Source organism: Larimichthys crocea, chromosome VIII (assembly GCF_000972845.2).
Source record: "Larimichthys crocea isolate SSNF chromosome VIII, L_crocea_2.0, whole genome shotgun sequence".
Taxonomy (NCBI): Eukaryota; Metazoa; Chordata; class Actinopteri; family Sciaenidae; genus Larimichthys; species Larimichthys crocea.
This window is the reverse complement of record NC_040018.1, coordinates 15,592,965-15,613,198: the sequence shown is the minus strand read 5'-3', so window position 1 is coordinate 15,613,198 and position 20,234 is coordinate 15,592,965.

The window sequence follows — 20,234 nt, the reverse complement described above, 5'->3', positions numbered from 1 at the left end:
TCCAAAAACTTGTATGAAAATCACATGTACATTTATATAGTTTTATAACAGTTCAAAAAGACTTAGACATAATATTAATGAAGGCGGTAGCCCAACATGTAGCAGGAAGTTCAGCAGACTGATGAAATTGCAGATTTAGTTTTGAAACTCTGTTTGTCACCCATACTTGCCTAACCAGATAGCTTCCTCTACATTACTGCTTTGTCACATAAGTTAATTAAATAAACTAACATGCACACACACAAGCACATGTCTGTTGTATCTGTTGGAAGCTTTCCTGGCAGTCACAATGGCCTGACTTATTATAGAGCTCTTAGTGGAAGTTTCCACTATCTGGAAAATGTTTGTTTATGAGAAAGAAAGATGACGTGTTTCCTCACACCATATTTAGACATAGAAACAAAATAAGATAGGCTTCCTTGGAAATACTTTCCAAACGAAAAAACAATAGCCAAGTGCCAAAACTGCTCTAAGTAGATAAACTTGTGTGTGAGTTAAATCACAACTACTTCCAGAGAAACAAAGAATTGACCTATGTTGCTACAACTTAAAAATAAAAAGTGGCAATTTCAACACTGAAATTTGAATTGAATTGTTTCAAAACAATATGAAAAGTGGATGAACTTACAGAGAATTAAAACCTAAATCTTCACCATCCCTGTGTTCCTAGTTCCAACTTATTGTTAGCTAACTGGCTTTATTAACAAGTTTCCTGTTCTGGTTCACTCTCCTCACTCATTATCTCCCTGTTTAGCATCAAATGCCAGATAGACACAGTTGGCTGCTGGTAAACACAGTGGAGCATCTAGCAACTGAAAGGGGAGAGCCTCCCTTTCTCAGGAGTTGGCGGAGACCAAAATAGTGCTAAAAGAGGGTAAATATTGGACTTACATTCAACTCCAATTGAATTTTGATGTTGCTTCATTGTGGCTTGATATGTAAATATCCTACTATTTGCTAACATGTTGAAGAGGATTGTCCATAATGCCATTGTTGCCGACAGTTTATGATGTGAATTGGTACGTCAAGTGAGATTAGTTTGTGCCCTAAAGAGATGTATGTTTAATACTGTTAAAAGCACCTACTAAGGATTAAAATGTTATCATTAATAATTAAATGATAATTAATAATATCTTCACCAAATGCTTGCACAGGTCTAGTGCAGATGTTTAGACTTCAAAAACCAAGTGGGCAGTGGAAGTAGGCAGGCTCCAGATGTTATTTCATATGGAATATGTCTGACATTTTAAAAAAATAAATTGAATGAAAAGTATCCTGAAATGTAGTAGTCTGGTCCATTGTGCATGAGACATGAATCCAAAAAGCTTTACGGGCAGTCCTTTCCACCATCAGTGACTGATTAGTATGCTGCTGGTCTCTTTCCAGACCTCCCAGGTCTACCAGACCTTATGTAATAAAACACCTAAATTGTTTCATATGAGCATAGCTCGAGTCATTGCACCACAGAATATTGCTCTGAATAAAACAACAGGCACAGCATTTCCTCCATCATTTAAAATGCTCCACCCATTCCTTTTCTTTCATTCTCCGCTGTTTTCATTTTCTCTTATTGCTGCACGCAAGTGATTTTATACACAATTCAGTCTCCATCTGCTTTTCATCCCATACATTTGCTGATGCTCTCCAATAAATTAAATGTGTCTTGTTCATTCTTTTCATTGCTCTTCTCTCATTCTCCACGTGTCCTAACTTTTTTCACTGTCCTTCCTTACTCTCTCTGTTCTCTAAGTGCCCTTCTGGACTGTATGTTATTCTAATAATGCAATGAGCAGTCAGGCCACTGCAGACACAGTAAATTTCTTACCCTGGCATCAAGAAAGAAGTCTGGGCCAAAGGCACAGTCATGAATTATCTACTGATCCATCCTTTCATCAGCTCTGCATCATGTCAGTCTGACCTAAGATGGATCAACAGAAAGAATCACGCTGACACACACACACACACACACTAAAGGACCATGTGGCGAGAGGAGATAATCAGTAGAACATTAAGCATCATCAGTTCCCAACTTACAGGTCTGTCACAACATGCTGGGTAACTTATTGAGGACACTGGAAGGATTTACTCTTCAGCCAATGCAAATCACAAATTCAGGTTTGACATATAAGAGTCACCATGGTGGTTGAAGTGTAAAAAGCCCCTGAACCCGCGGTGGTATAGAATTTAGTGAATGTCTACCTCAGATGTTGGAAGTCAGTCAGAGATGGGGGTGCTGAGAAAAAGTCTTGATGTCAAATAAAATTAATTGCTTTTGCATATATAAGTATTTTACAGTGATTAACAAGCAGACAGCAAACATAAACACCAACATACTGTATATCAAAGCAGCCACAGCAACAACACAGGTAGGAACACTCAAGTAATGCATTCAAAATCTACAGATCTACCCTATGATAGATGTATGTACCAGTTCATGTGAGACACCTGTCACTGTTTACTATTAACACAGCTGCACAGCAGTTACAGGTGTAAACAGAGAGAGAGAACAGAGTACTTTTAAACCTCCAAAAATTAGAACAAACTCTGGTTACTAGATATATTTAATTTCTTAGATCTATAATCAAATCACACATCCTGTTGTACTAATGGCCTATATATGTCACTGTACATGACAGTAATTGCTATTACCTTATTTGAGTTGAACTTCCTGGGTCTGGTGACCATGTGCCCTGACACCTTTAGTTACTTTGATTCAGTTGGTCACTCTAAACTCTCTTAGACACTTCAGTGTGTTCATGAGTGATAGATCCGACCTGTCTTTCCTTAATTTAGGATTGGAAACAAGGTTAAAGTATCATAGACAGCATCAATAAATAAAAACAAAGTCAAACACAGTCAAATCTCTATCAAGAATAGTGCACAGAGCAGGTTTAGTAAATCCCAGTAAAAATAAAAGGAGAAAGTTTAACTGATGGATTTTATTATGCCTGATAGGAAGAGTGGCTGCAGCCCCCTCAACACTCCTACTTCCTATGTGATGGTCTACCTGTAAAATAATCAGTGTATGGATATAACACATTGATAGTAATATGACATAAAGTATGTGGACATTTGAATAAGGTAAGTGGGCACAGAAATCAGGTCCAAAACCATAATACAGTAATATGCTGCTGTAGCAACATCCTGGGAAAGCCTTCCACAAAATTCTGGTCTGAGTCTGTCTGCATGAGTTCAAACAAGTGTTTGTGATTGGTCACAGATGTTGAGCGATAAGACCCAGCATTCAATTCATTCCAAAGGTATTGGGTGGGGTTGAGGGCAGGGCTGTGTGTATTGTTTTCACACTAAAACTTAGAAAAAAAAATCTTTATGGGCTCAGCTTTGTGTACAGAAGTATTCACAACATTCACACAGTGGCCACACTCCTTTTACATCATACTTAGTGTGTGTTCAATTCCACAAGCCTCCATATCAAAATCCCCTTTGAAGCCATTCTTTTAAGATTTCCCTCAGCTAGATCTTAGGGACCAAAACCATGAACAACAGTTCCAGAATAAAGGAATATAATCAGGGGTGAAAAGTGATGCTTGGATGCTGAATATAAGAAGAAGAAGATGCTTCTAAGATTTTAAGATGCAGGAAAATATATAAATGGACATGAGCCAAGAGGTCTGGCTGAGATGATGTCATGAATGAAAAAATGATGGAAAGTGAATGAAATGTTGACTGAAATTTTAAAATGTCAGAGTTGGTTGATGAATCAGGCATGACATATTAAAGGTAGTGGTAGTTGTGCCCAAAGCATGCTGGGACAGACTGTACTCCCCTAGGACCTTGTGAGTAAGACCAATTAATTAAATTAGCGATCTGGTTTACATTCCAAAAGCACAAACAGTGTGTGTGTCTTTTTAAATGAATGAATGTTTGAATAAGGCAGTGCCAAAGAGAGAGGGAATAAAGTCAGCATCCAAAGAAGAAAGTCACCCCAATAAACATATACAGGAGACACGGCGACAGACAGGCAGACATCTTTGTCTCCTATTACAGACACACAGGAGAGACACATTGGGCTGATCCTTTCTTAGCACTGTTGAGTCTCTCTCTCCATCCTCACCATTGTCACCCCTGCAGTGGTGTCATGGGCACTTTATTACAGGAAATGACGCCATTGATTCCCAGCTCCACCCTCATTTCCAAACAAAAACCCTGTCTAGTGTTTAGGAGCATGGCCATGCATGTGAGTGATTCAGCAAAACGTGACTGCTGTCAGATCAAATATTTGTTAGTTTGTTAGGGAATGTCTCTGCCCACAGATGGGAGCTGGAAATTCGATGTATCAGGCATGAAGCAGCAGTCATGCATGAACATGAAAACACAGCAAGTTTGTGTGTGTGTACACTCATCTGTATGCCTTTGAGAGCACTGTGTGTATATTTAGGTTGTCCTCTCTCCGTGGGTCTGCCTTATGGTAACCTGAATCATATCATTTTCACCCCGATGGCCACATCTCTCAAGGCCTGTTGCCTTGAGGTACAGAGCAATCACAACAGGTCTCATGAAATAATTATGTTGCTGCACTCTCACACACCTCTGTGTGTGTCTGGCTTTTACCCCAAAGCACTCAGTCCTGTCTCTCAGACTCTCTCCTGCAGACAGTGGCAGGTCACATGGCATGAATGTGTGACTGAACGCACTGTAGCCTTTCTTGTCAGTGAACCTTAGCTCAGTTGATGCCTAGGTGTAATTTATGTGTCTAGTATCAGTGCAGTTCTCTCTGACATCACCTACTAAAGATAAATGTATATGTTTACACTTTATTGTATCGATAATAAACCACCACTCAATCTTTTAATTGATTTAATTTACTTGTTTGTTTTTTTAACTGCAATTTTCCTCCTGAAACAGCTTCATTATTTTCATCCATCCATCCATTTTCCAAAACTGCTTATCCAGCTGGCATTGGGCAAGAGGGCAAGTTGCCTGGACTTTTTTATGGACTGCGTAGATGTGTGCATGTCTACATGTGTTCATTTAAATAGAGAAATTACAAATTTCTCTGTAGTTCATGCTCCATTGTCTTGATGCGTTTTTAAGCACGTGCACCACGTGTAGGAGAAAGCACTTCTGTGTGATGAACCAAACTGAAACACTTCATGCATGTGTGCGCTGAGATTCTGCATGTGGTGACTTTTATTGCTGAGGTTCAGATCTCACTCTCTGCTGCCCTCTTTTGTGCAAACATTTTAAAACAATATTGTGACTTGAAGTATTGCAGAGGATCATCCAGGCTTAGAATTCACCTGCACATCTGTGAGATTGTCTGATGGGAGACAATTCATAATCTTCTCCTGTAAATCCTTGAGTACTGACGACAATAAGTAGTCAATACACACACACACACACACACACACACACGGCACAAATCCTTTTAGAATGTTGTAAATCCTCTGTGAACGTCAGGTTAATGAATGAGACTTTGTTGGTACCCATGAGTCTCATCTGTCCGGATGCTCCACAGGTTAGCAGATTACAGAGAACAAAGCCCAGAATATGATCCTGCTGGCAGCAGAGAGATTGTCCCTTTCTCTGGGGCCCACTTATCAGAAACAGCATCACTGCCTCCATCTGTCTGGAGGACAGCACTCCCTCTCCTCTCTCTCTCTCCCCTCACACTCCATCTCATGTCTACTGTGTGTGTGTCACAATGACCATTATCACAAGCCACAGTCATGCTGTCAGGACTTGGTTCTTGCATATGTTTTGAAATCAATCATTTTTTTTCTTCGTTTGCATGTTTCCATTAAACTACATGCCCACAAATAAACACCAGGTGTGCTAATCTCTCCCCTTGCTCACCCTCTCCCTCATTTGCTTCTTGACTGTTGCCATGGTGACCTACCTTCATTGTAGGTGAGACCCCAATCTTCCCAATCTTGTGTCAGCTGAATATATATGGTTGCAACCGCAGATTGACTGCGCTGATGGGCCACTCTTTTTTTCCAGTTTCAAAAAAACAGTGCAGAGGTTGCGCAAGTGTTGAAGTTGGAAAATCTCGGCCAATTCATCGCAGCGGCTGTCAAACACAACCGACACTTCCGTGCCACGAGGAAGAGGTTTTGGCAGGAGATGAGTGCAGGGCTTACGATTTTGGCGGTGCTGTGTGAGTGTGTGAGAGAGGATAGAGCAGGGCTCTTAAGTGTCCTCCACTCTGTGTTGTTTCAGCTGGGCAGCCTTGGGGACAACAGGGAGAGATCCAGGGGGAAAGATTTCAACAACACACACACGTGAAAGACAGACAGACAGACAGACAGACAGACAGACAGACAGACAGCCTGTTTTCATCCTAATTGATACAGACTTACGATTAATTACTGAATGTTTTAAATGATACGGTGCAATATATCCCTGAATCACTGTCAGACACTTAGAAAGTGTTAAAGACATGATGATCATTCAAAATTGATTGCAAAATGGGTGAAATATGGTTCAATACTGCTGCTACGCTGACATCAGTGTGCTCTGTCTTTATACTGATGTCCTTCAAGCAAAGCTGCATAGTATGTTTGTGTGGACAACAATCCCCAAAGGTCTGCATGTGAGTTATATTGTATTTGGGGCCTGCATATAGTAATGTGCATTTGCACTTATGTTTTGCAGAGGCTGTGACTTGGGATTAATACAGTCTCAGGTCATACAGTAGCAGTAGTCACAACTGGGCTGCCTAGTATTGATGTATTCATTCATTGGAAACATTGTGATGATGAGAGTTTGTTGCATTCCTGTAATTTTACATTTGTACGCTGTCTAGCTGAAATGATATGTTTCCAGCTCCCATTGCAGTTGAGGTTATTTAGTCATTTCAGCAGAACAAAATGGTGTTATTGTTTCACTGTACCATATAATAAACTTTTGAAAGGTTGCACTTTCTTGTCGTGACATATCAATTTACTCAATGTGCAATTTGTATTTGTTGAGGGTAAAAAGAGCTCCATAGCCCTAAAAGATTGATTACAACATAGTGGCAGCTGTGTGATACATATTGATCTACAGTGAGTGACAGCATAGCATTACCCTTTAGATTAGAACAGCTGTAGCGTCTGTGCGTGTGTGTGTGTGTGTGTATGAGCATGTGTTTGTGCAACTGTGTAGACTATTACTTGCAGATAAAGGGTCAAACATCATGCATAAATCTAAAGCACACTGTTAATAAAACTTGATTGAGTGGGTGGGAAAAATCTATTCACATTTTCACACACACACACACACACACACACACACACACACACACACACACACACACACACACACACACAACAAAAAGAGTATAATCCTTTTTGGCATGACCTGTGACTTTTTTGACAGTAGAAGTTTCATAGCAGCTGTGGAGTAAAACTGTTGACTGTGTTTAATAAATATTCTGATAAGAGCTGCCTTCCTTAAAATAGGCTGCAGAAGAGTTGTACCCTAACAACATTATTTGTTTTCTCCAATAATGGCACATTTTCAAATTGCAGTGAAGATTTCATGGAGAAGACGGAGCAATTATTAAAGCTCCTTCTCTTTAGAGCTTACCTGCCTTGTGCAGAAATATAGCTTCATTTTTTGAGATTATTACCTTTATTTTATCCAGTCAGACACACATACATATGCGCACTAATATAAAATTGTACCAAATACATCAGTGATAAGACAATTTCTAAATGTATATTCAACATGTGGGCCACAGTGAATTTAGAGAATAACTTAATACATAGTGTGTAACTGTCTCTATGTGCCCTGTGATGAACTGGCTTCTTGATCTAAGTCAGCTGGGATAGCCCCCCATGACCCCGATGAGGATAAGCTATGACAGAAAACGGATGGTTGGATATACTGTGATAACTGTGATATCTATGGATGAACAGTTGGCAGTTCATCATATCAGCCTCATGATGGCAGCAGAGTGACATGGTTGGATTCTCCTCACAGAGCCGGGGGGAGGTTTAGCAAGGAAATAAATTGTAACCTCATCCTCGGAGCCTTTGAGGAGTCTGGTAAAATTGCTGTATAAAAAAGGGGACTGCATGGCCTTCCTTTACCCCCCCCCCCCCCCCCTTTTCTCTCTGTCTTGAGGGGAGGGATTGTAAGGACTGCTCCCTATTAACAAGAGTCTGTGAGAGAGATGTGTTGAAGCGAGGCCAGCTCAGCTCTCAATCTGAAGAATGTGTTGGCATATACAAGGGGCGCCACTCAAATGGAACTTTAATTCATTTACACAAAAACCAGAACAATCGTAAAAACAGACCTCACTGCCGAGAGCTAACAGCTTAGGTAATAAAGGCTGGAACATAACTTCCTTTAACCTGAGAATTAGCCTTTTTAGAGGGTTTTTCTTTCACTATCTTTTGCACATTGAATGGGAGGATAGCATGTCCTTCCATGAGCGTGTGTGTGTGTGTGTGTGTGTGTGTGTCAGATGGTAGAGGTGGGCTGTGAATGAGCCTTTGATGCTTCCTGCCAAGTTTCCCCTGTGGACAGCAGCTGTTATGATAAACACGCTGTCTAGTAGCAACAGATCCTCCCAAGATGGTTCCCCACACCTCCTCTCCACTCTCCTCTCCTACTTTCCCTCTCTTTTCTCCCAAGGCTGTGTTTAATGGAAGGGAAATGAAAACAATAGCCCTGCCAGTCTGCAGGCCAGCAACCGCTCTGCCAACCTGACAATAAGTCATAGAGACAGAGACTTTGAGAGAAAGACTGCGATGTACCAAACACAGTACAGACAGTGTGTTTTTTTTTAAAGGTGTTTCCACAGGGGGGAGAGTCGGGGAGATTGATTGTGCATGACCATCTATATTATCCATCCAGCCAAAGAACAGAGAGATGAGGCCTTATGGGTGTCTAACATTCTAGATCTGCAGTTGATGGAAATCAACTTTTATCTTTTTACGTGAGCTGCCTTTTATGTGAGCCAACATTTCACCATAGAGGTCACAAACTCAGTGGAAACGATTAAATTTCCATTAGCTGGTCTATTTTTGTGTAGTTTTCCAGTCTAAAATACATATTTCTTTCTGGCTCACTCTGACCTGTGACCACTCTGACACAAAGAGAAATACTGATCTCCAAAAAAGATTTGAGAACGGGGTGCTGTGATTTCGCTCACATCAAACAGGGAAGGTTTTTCTCTCTCCAAAAAAAGTCTTGGAAATTTAGCTTGTAAATGGTAAATGCATTAAATGTCCAGCGTGTCAGATTTAGGGGGGATATGTCAGAAATAAAGGAATATAATATGCATTATTATGTTTTCCTTAATGTATAGTCACCTGAAAATAAGAATAAAGAATGATGTTTTGTTACCTTAGAATGAGTTTTTATATCTACAGAAGTCACGGGTAGTAGTAGTAGCCCAGAACAGACAATCCAAACACTGGGTTTAGATAGGGCCTTTTTTGTGTGTGTTTTGTGGTGGCCTCACACACACAAAATATCTATTATTTTAAATGTATTTCTTTTACAGACCTTTAACAATTAGACACCAATATAATAAAACTTACTATTTTTAAAGAATTTTTTACAGTATCTTCTTAAATTAAGAACACTAATCTGTTTAATAGGGTGGCACGGTGGAGCAGTGGGGAGCAGTGGTTAGCAGTGGTCCCCTCACCGATAGAAGGTTCTGCTTCAAACCCTGGCTGTGGCCTGTCTGTGTGGAGCTTGTATGCTCTCCCTGGGTCTTTGAGGATTCTCTCTGGGTACTCCAGCTTCTTCCTACATCCAAAGACATGCAGGTTAATTTGTCCTTTTTAACTGTTTGTCTCTGTGTGTAATGAATTGGCAACTTGTCCAGAGTGTACCCCACCTCTTGCCCAATGCAAGCTGGAATCAGCTTCAGCCCCCTGCAACCTTGATAAGGATAAGCAAAATGCAACTATGTCAGTAAGTATTTTGCATTCCACATTTAGATGAATTTCACACAATAACGTGCAGTCAAAAAAGCCCTAACCCAACTCTAATCAACTGTTAAAATCACTGTACAAAAATGAAGCAGTGCAAAAGAATTTCAAGTTTCTCCTCCAGAGTTAACGGCTGATGACATGTTCACGCAGTAACGGTACACCCAAACAAGGAACGCAAAGAAATTAGTCAACACTGTCTTTAACTAATTCTCAACCGCCCAGGTTTACTCATCAAAGTGCTGTCAAGTCTTGTAAAATGATGTCATTCAGCTTTTGGTTTCCATGATCTTTGGCTCTCCACAGCCATGCCCACGTTGTTGAGTGATGGTGGAGGAAGGGTTAGTGGACACACACGCGCACACACACATGCACTCACAGACATGCACTGTGGTCACGACAAGCCCAAACCACAGGCACCCATGTGGAACGAGTCAGTGAACAGACCTTTATTCCTGCATTGAGCTGCTCTATGAGTAAACTAATTCACTCAAACTTGTGTGTCAATTCTCTTTACTTACTTATTTAGTTACATGTGTGTTGCCAGCTCTATAATTATTGAGAGCCATTCAATACACTGAACATTATCTTGCTAAGTTGCTTTTGTCTTGTTTGCATGCTGACCCTCTTACCTGGAGGGTTTTGTTTGTCTGCTCTGTGACCTCAGAGTGAACTCTCTCATGTTGGCCTGTTGCCCAGTGAGGGACGTGCAGCCCATTTGGCCCTTCAGTACCTGTCTGACACACTGATTGGGTTACTGAATGTGTGTGTGTGTGTGTGTGTGTGTGTGTGTGTGTGTGTAGGAGTAAACAGGTACTTCCCCATCTATCCTCTGGCACAGCAGACGTGTGCAAAGGTGCACAAAGATCCTTTTACATTTTCCACTCTCCTGGAAGCAAAAGCCTCAGGCGCCCCGCATGTACTTATGTATGCACGCATACATATGTTTGTTACTGTGTGTGTGTGTGTGTGTGTGTGTGTGTGTGTGTTTGAAGAGGAACCTGGAGCATCCAGCTGATTTTTTTCCAGAACAAACACCTTTCGGCGTCAAACTCAATCACTCTATTTGAGTGTATGTGTGCGTTTAAGAATGTATGAGGTGTGATTGGAGTGGTTGATTCAATAAAGACTTATCTTTCCCCTGTGAAGCTATCCTGTGAAGCTAAATGCTTCTTAGTGGGATATCATGTTGCCTGATTACCCCATCTCTCTCTCTCTCTCTCTCTCTCTCTCTCTCTCTCTCTATCCTTCCTCCAATACCCCCAAACGCCCACCCCAATGCACACACATTAAAGCCCCCCTCAGGCATCAGTCAGTGAGCCAATACATCATGGGAAGTTTGTGCTGATGAGAAGAATAGTAAAAAACTCAGGGGTTAGAGAGGGAGAAGAAGGGAAAGGGGAGAAGATTTAGAGCCCTGATCGTGGTGATGGATGAGGGAGAGAATGCTGGTTGATGGCTACTCTCCTCTTTGAAACCCACATGAATGTGAAGTCAAGCAGGAAAAACGTACACATGCGATGGCTGATGTGAGGGGATGTGAGAGGACCTGGAGAAAGAAATCGAGGGTGAAGGGAGAGGTGTGAGTAATCATGGGGGATGTGTGAAATCTAATGCATGTTTGATTTTAAATTAATCCTATCTTGGTTAGTGCCCATATGCGTGAGAACCCCTGGACACTGATAACTCACTATGTTGGTTTTCTGCAGTGAAAATGTCAGACAAAAGGCTGAAGGATTTATGCTGGTCAGAAATCAGACAGGGAGAAACCACAGTACTGTCATGATCTGAGTCCAACAATGGAAGATTGGATAAATGCAGACGCTGGACTGCTTGGAAATTCAACAATGTATGACAGGCTTTACCACAACTAGACTATTACGTTACCAGAGGATGAATATCAGAGAGTTGGAGAGAGAAAATAACTTATTATCCTTTCTATGTGTGCATCTATGTGTGTGCTTTAAATGCTGTGTGAGCGTATGATTATGGGCACTAATGCTAGTAGCAGCAATTGCATCCATATACAAATAAAGAAACCACAGCGTAAACAAACGAAAGAATCTCAGACTTATTGATCACTATTTTCAGCTTAGGACTTCAGGAACATCCTGGAATGGTTGCATCTGACTGGAGGGTAATAAAAGTTGGAGAAAGGGGGCAAAGGGTGTAGAGAGGCAAGAGAGGAGATGGAGCCAAAGGAGTTTAAAGGAGTGGAAAAAGAAGGAGAGAGAGAGAGCAAGGAGAGGTTTCCAATGCAGGGCTGTGTAGCTGGCTGTGTGCTCCTGTTCTGCTAGGCGGCCGTGGCTGGCTAAATAAACAATCCTAATTGGCTGTGGAGCCCCACTAGTCTGGGGTTTCACTCGCTTTCATCCTCGGGAAGTTGCCGGGAAGCTGTGGGAGAGCTGAGGTGAGGCATCATGATAAACACACATGTGCTCAATCACGCGCACACATGAGAGCTCGCAGACATGAATGAACATACAGGGTGAAACTTGATTAAATGCATAGAGCCTGCTTTTAGATTCTGTTCTCTTTCTTTCGTCAGGTAAATGGTGAAAAATGAGAATTGTGTGTGTGTGTGTGTGTGTGTGTGTGTGTGTGTGTGTGTGTGTGTGTGAGCTGCTGTGAGTGGCCTCCCCTGCATGCAGTTCAGCTCAGAGGAGAGTAATGTGGCCACCTGCTCGGCACATCTGGGGATGAGCAATTTAACAAACACACATGCATATACAGAAATAGATGCAGACTCAGACACATGCACAATAACACATATGATTTATACCACAAACTACACACGCAGACAAACACAACAGCAAATTCCTGGATGTGGTGGACCTAGCCAGAGCCTAAATGACTAAGTTACACTAACAGAATTACGACACCGGCGCTGGAACAAATGCAAAACAGCAGACTTTATTCATCATGAACCATTTAAGATTAATCTGCTCAGTTTGGTGAAGGAATTAATGATTTCTTCTTTTAACAACATGAGCACAGTCCAGCTCACAGCACTACTTTTCCAATATGAGAGATATCTAGTGGTGTGAACGAAAGGTCAGCTTGTCTTATCATCCAAACTAAACAATCATGCCCATTTTTACTGGATGATTATATCACAAGAGTACTGTTGTATGAAGGAGTGGGTACAGTCAGGACAAAGTAATTAGTAACATGGATATGTAAAATTGAAAAAAAAAGAAAGAAAGAAAAAAAAAGTGATTGACTCTAATCTCTCTGAAAATGCTTTTATCAACACAAGAAGTGAAGAATGAAAAAGCTTTTATTCTGTTTCTCTGCTGCCACAGCCAACCTCTGACAGACTGCGCTGTCCAATGCATACGGTGTGATCTTTCCTGCAAAGAGTGTCTTAAGAAAAGAACTGAAGACTGTGGTTTCAATGTGATGGAATTGTGTTGTCTGAGAGAAAAAAAGAAGTAGAAAGAGGGCTTCTTTTGCTCTCGATCACAACTCTGGCCCTTAGCCCGGCATGGCTCGGGAGGGGGGAGGTGGAAGCGATTGTCATGGAGGAGAGCAGAAGAATAGTGAAAAGGAGAGGAGGATGGGAGAGGAAAAGAGTTGCTCTCTGGAGATACTAATCACTCGATTTCCCCACTTTAGGTTTATTGTTTTATAGGCAACAAAACAAGAACTTGATGTAATGAGGAAAGTGAGTGGTCAGAAATTTTGAAAGCAATAACATGTCATGTCTGGAATAAATAACATGTTTTGCACACCTGTATTTAGGTGGTGCACCTCAAAGCAGCAACAACAAAGGATTGTATGATTGGATAAGGATCGTTCAGATGAGCAACAGCAACCATGATGTCTTGTTTAAAATAAAAAATAAAAGACTAGCCTCATGAGCTAGTGTGAGGCTGTAATTTGTCTGTGTGGCACTAAATGCATGCTAACATGCTCACAATGACAATGATTCAAATGTATAATGTTTACCCTGTTCACCATCTTGGTTTGGTGTGTTAGCATGCTTAAAACAGCTGACCCTGAATCACATCTCTGTCATGTCACGGCTGTGACGCTGTTTTGGTCCATCCTCCACGTGACTTCAAACCCCTCCGGGAGCGTTTCAGAAGCAGAACGTTTAGCCCGCCAGACTTTATTTACTTGCTCAGATTTGGTCATTTTCCTTGTTTAGGTGCTTCCAAATATGCTTCTACATGTGTAAATATGCTACATTGTTAATTTGTTGTCTATCTTTTGAAAATCGACCGGATTCTCTATGCTGTTTCTGTGTCTGGCTTCCGCCAGCTTGAGCTGCTCTGTGTAAATTGACGCAGGCTGCTCACGGAGTCTGTCAAAAATAGAACAGCCGCGTATTCTCCATGGAGCGGGGGCCTGCTTCTAGGACGCTTCTGAACCAGACCATGGCGGAGCCAGTGGGGTTTGAAACATTGACTAGAAGATCGCGTATTGCTGTGGTGACCGCCGGGCACACGGGCACGTCCTCGCCTGGTGGATTTTGCGGGTAAGTTTTGTAAGCCAAATAGTTGTTAGGACATTTCACTCAAAACCACAATTGTCAACCTCATTACACTAAAAGAAAGAGTCCCATTAGATTCATCATCTTGGAACCATGAATATTTGTAAAACCATCATGCCAGTCCATCCAGTAAACATTGGAACATTTCATTGCATATGTGCAAACTTTCACCTCCAGTGGTGCTAGAATAAAGGGCACACTGTATGTCTGTGTCAAACTTCATGATAACTCATCAAGTAGGTTCGTGGTTGGTTGAGATATTTCAGTCTGGGACATAGTGGTCAGTTGACCAAGTGGCCAACAATGCCATTCCTTAAGCCACTCCGCTAGAAATACAAAGTGAAACTCCAGAATTATAAAGTGATCACTGAGAAAGAAAAAACAACGTATTGTGACATTTACCACATTAAAGAAAAATACAATTACATATGATAGAATCAGCAGATCCTCCATCACGAAATAAAACGTTAAATATCTTTCATCATTACCCGGTTATGAACAGTTTCACAACATCCAGCAAATGAGACACGCGATTGCTTCCTAAGAATCCAAGATATCCTCTGGAAATTTAGAGTTCATAGTGGTTTAATGGTTCTGGCAACGGGCTACAAGCTGTGAATCAAAGGGCTGAATGTAAAGATGGCTCTGACCCAAACGGAGCAGTCCAGCCGGCCTCCATCCTTTCCCATGTCAGAACTTTTTCTCCTCTTCTGACTACTGGCTCGCACTCAGCACTCACACTGCTCCTCGCGTGACCGACACACCCCAGGAATCCAGGCAAGCCATGAGTGGTGTGTGTGTGTGTGTGTGTGTGTGTGTGTGTGTGTGTGTGTGTGTGTGTGTGCGTGCATAGGGAATTAAAGACTCCTTATGGAGGTTATGTGTATGTCAAGCACCTCATGTATCAGACAGCACCTCTGTTCACTGGAACAAAATGAACAAGAGACAAGGTGCTTTTTACTACCTCGTTTGAATACTCTGCTCACAGATGAACACACACACACACACACACACACACACACATACACACACACACTTACATATGATTACACAGGTTAAAGGGCACAACCTGAGAAGAAAATGCTGCCTCTTGACAGCTGTGACTGCATGTGCATAAATGTGTTTGCCAATGGTTCAGAATAAAGCCATTTGCTCCCCTCTGGGGCAGAGGACAAGTGATCTTGCTGCTAATACCAAGAGAATGCACGCACATGCATGAAGTCACACAAAACCACACACACAAAGACATAAAGGTGATAGAGGGAGAAGGAGAGACAGCAAGTGGGAGGTGGGGTGAATACTGAATGCTGAATAGACTGGAAGGTGGGGTTGTAGACAAGGAATAGGATTATTTGATAGGGACAACGATGGGCGGTAATCGTTTTTTCCAGGGACCTCTCCGAAGATGTCATGTCATCAGCATTTCCCTGGCAGTTTGCTCGCAGTGAGAGAGAGAGAGAAGGAAAGAGGGAGTGAAGAGAGGGGAATGAGGGAGAGGCCGAGGGCGAGCTTCTTCCGAAGGTGGCAGGCAGCCAACAACAACAGCCGACTCCAGTAGGTCGGCACAGGAAGGTGGGGGGGTCGGGGGCGGGGGTGTATGAGTGTGTTTGTGTGGATCAGTGTGTGTTTGTCTGTGTGTGTGTATGTGGGGGGTGCTGTTAAAGCCCTTATGTGTGCACCCTGCGGTCCTCAAGCGTTCCCGTTTGTTGTTCCAGAGCCAGAGGGCCTTCGGCTGGGCCGGTCCCATGGGAGTCGTTACACCACATTCCTTTCCCATTATTCCAGGCGTCTCTTTGCAAGCAGCACCATCCCCGGATTTTGGCTGGCCTTTCCTCTTGCCCCTGATGTCCTGTGTTTTCATCCTTTATTTTTTATCATTATTTTTTTGGTTATTAGCTTAGGCGAAAGACGGTGATGAGTCAGAGAACAGGGGGAGGAAGGGGCAGGAGATTGAAGGGCTTCTGTTCCTACAAAGGCTCCTTGAGTGTGTGCATATGTCTGTATGTAGGTTTGAATGTTTGCCATGTCATCCTTTTAAAATAGACATTGACAAAATTCAAACCCCTTGAGTTTCTAGGTTATACAAGGTCAAGTAAAAGCTATCCAGATTTGTATCACTAAAGTTGCTACATGCGCCCTAGAGAAGGACGACAGAGTGAGAGATAGTTTGCTAACATCTGCGACAGAGAACAGGTGTCCCAGGATCTCCAGTTCCATGTTGATCACTCACAGCCCAGCATGGAAACGCCATCAGGGCCTCTTATCACTTGTTCTTCTTTTCCACACATGCTCCCTTTCTGTATCTTTTGTTCTCTCTCATCACGTCCTCTCCACCCCTAAATTTTCTCTTCTTCTTCCCCTGTTGGAGACTCCTTCCGTTGGGTCTCAATGACCTGAGAAGGGAGGAATGTTCATCAGAAGTATGTCAAGACTTTTCAAGGTCTCCACTGGGAGGTACCCGGAGCCTCAGGCCTGGGAAGGGCCTTGTGACTGACTGACTGACTGACTGACAAGTACAGGTGAGAGCGGATTAGGTCAACCTTGTGTCACAGGACACACACACACACAGGCTCCAGTCAGGCTATTCCACTCTGGGAAAGAGGGGATAGGTCAACTACAGCTGATGGGGTTAGCTACAAGGGAAAGAAGGAGCTCTGTAGTACAGTCTTTTAACATCCCTTTTAGGAGCACTGAGACTTGAAATAGAGAGTACACGTAATGAAACTCAGTATGTTTAGATTGAGGATTGGGTCAACTAAGGAGCATAAATGCTTTTCTAAAGAAAACTTGTTATGTTTATGCCTTAAAATTGACCCAATTAGGGGTGACATCTTTCCAACCATGTAGTAAAAATTGCATCTATTTTTGTTGAAGTCTACTAAAGCAGGGAGAATACAGTCCAGAAAAGCAAATGAACTGTGGCCCAGTCGACTCTGTATGAGCTGGACGTGTTGATTTTTCCTTGTTTGGAGGAAACACATTCCTTAGTTGTACCTCTGACCTTGGAGAGAGAGAGAGAAGAGATTCAGCAGAAATAAATGAATAAATAAACAACAAGAAGAAAGACCAGGCTTCTCTCCAGAGGTTGTATTTTCTCTCCCTCTCATCTGTGTGCGACATCCTTCACTGCTGTTGATAAAACTAGATAATGAAACTTGTGTCAGAATTGACAAAGCTCACCCTGGAAAAACTGTAAAATTATTTTGTTTTTCTTTATTTGTGTACAATTTGTAACCTGTTTCTCTACCACCGTGATGATTCTTGGTCAAGAAACTAACTCTTTGGCTCGTTTTACTTCCTGTGTCACCTTTCTGCAATGGCATGTGCACCCTCACTTCCCGCCTGGCAGGATGCAGAGGTGTGGTTGGCAGCTAAGCATGACTGTTATTTCTGTCATCAAAAGGTATCAGCCTCTTATAAACCTTAATAAACACAATAGACACTGAACCTGTAGCAGACACAAAGAATGTTTGTGTTCCTGCTCTCACACCTTTCACATCCTGCTTGCCCAAGACACTCTTTCTTGTTCCTCTTAACATTTCAACATTATTCATTAATTAGTTGTTAGTTAGTTAGTCATGTATTATGTATGACACCTGCTTTCTCAGTCTTTTCTGAGAAAAACTGTCCAGGGCAGACATTTTGACATCTGAAAAACATAGAAACTGAGTAAAAAAGCACTGTTGAAAGATCTAATTTAGAAAATAAAAATGTAGTGGCTTTTCTCAAGTATGACTTTAACAATTCCTGTTTATAAATTACACAATGGGATACTAGTGTTGAGCTGAGCTCTAACCACTGACTCGATGTTCAACTCAGCGGTGACTGCAGCCTCAATCATGTGTAGACCATGTGTTTGAGTGACTGTGGAATACTTTTTGAAACCCTTACTGTAGTCAATAACAATTTCCTGAACATCCTGACCTATTGCACCCAGTCCACATCCATCAGAGTGAGAGTGAGTACAGAAAACAAAAAAAAACTATCAAGCATTTAAATGTCTAGTGTGTACCTTTAAGTTGTGTTGCTACATCATCCACTGTGCCAAAATAGACAGCAGAAGAGCAGCAGAGAAACAAAGAAAGAAAGGGAGAGAAAGATGTCAGAAAAAGGAAGGAAGGCATTGACTAGTAGAAATAGAAGTCACAAAAGAGCTGTCAATCAAGCCTAGTTTATACAAGTCCGCTTAGTCCTGGGGGAGAGGTCTAATCAGGCAAAATGCGAGAAAACATCTGTGTTGCGGTAGGTGTTCTTGAACTTTTTTCAAGAATAAGCTGTGACAGAAACAGCAGGCCAAGCAGTATATATGAGGAGCTGCTTTGTTTAACAGATGGGCCAGAGAAGTTCTTAATGAAGCAGTGGTCAGAGGGCCGCTGTTAAGACATTGTTATTTGGCACTACTGTACCTCAAAACATCAGTTAGATCTGAGAGTTTTGGCCATTAAAGACTAGAACTTATCAAAGATGATGCAGATCAGCTTTGCAAGTTCTATAAAGACTAACCTTGCGTCTGCTTTAAGACTAGTTGCTCCACCTTAATGGGATCATTTACAACATCTTGAAGCTTTATTTACTGTTTCCATTGAGTTGTTTCAGAGAAGATTTTAGGGGTCTGATCAGTCTTAGTTGTGATGGGTTTAATATTGATTCTCCTGATTAATACACAAGACTTTTTGTAAATAATTTCCCCCTGCGTTACTGTGTTAGTAGATGACAATATCTGCATTTTAGATTTAGATGTATTAATACTATTCAGTTTGAACTGCTGTCACTCTACTTGGAAAAAGTAGTTCTTCTTATAAGTATACCTATATTCTCTCTCACTCTTACCGACACGTTCAGTTCCCAGGAGGTCTCTCTGGTGAAGTATGAAGTCCTGTGGTGTAACTGTAAAATAATGCCTCCCAGATGTGCCCTGAAATCACAGACATATACAGAATGCTATAAGTAATGCACTGCACATTCACATATACTGATTATTGACGACAGAGAGGCCAATATATTATATATGGTGAAATCAGGTGTATTTGTGGCCTACTGTATCTGTCACAACCTACAAATATCAAGAACAAACCAGGAACACAGGCTAAACCTCTTAGCACACTGTATCAGTGTGTGTGTGCTCTAGCATGCATATGTTTGAAAGTTTAAATACGTCTTATGCATCACGCAAACTTCAAAAATCAAAAGGCTCCATGACAATTGTCACATGACCTGTATTGGCAGGTGTTATTATTCACCCACTCCCCAGACACACACGGCACAGTGTAGCGTCTATGTCCTCCTCCTGCCCCCTGTCATCACCTCCTTCTGACAAAACTGCTGGAGGCCCTACACAACTCAACAAGGGGATTTTATTCAAATCATTCTCCCACTGCATTCCCTTTCTCCCCTCACTACCCTGACCTCAACACATACACACACACACACACACACACACACACACACACACACACACACACACACACACATATCCCCCTCATCCCATCTCCCTTTCCACTCTCCTCAGCCTAGGGGGGACTGACGAAGCAGAGCAATTTCCCTACAGTGCACGATGAGCAATACAGCAGATTCCTCAGCTCTCATGAGACACACCATTTCAGTCACTCAGAATGTGCACACACAGATCATTACACACACAGGCCGTTCAAGCAATCTGGGAGCGTCTGAACACAGTTACAGAGACGACATCAAAACCTCCACTCTCACATCATCAGCTACAGTTTTTGATCTACGCAAAGCATAAGCTTGTGTGTGTGTTTGTATGCTGCGTTATGTGTGTACTAAATATGTGTATGCATTTGTGTACGTTTTATGTTTGTCCCCAGTGTACCATCAAC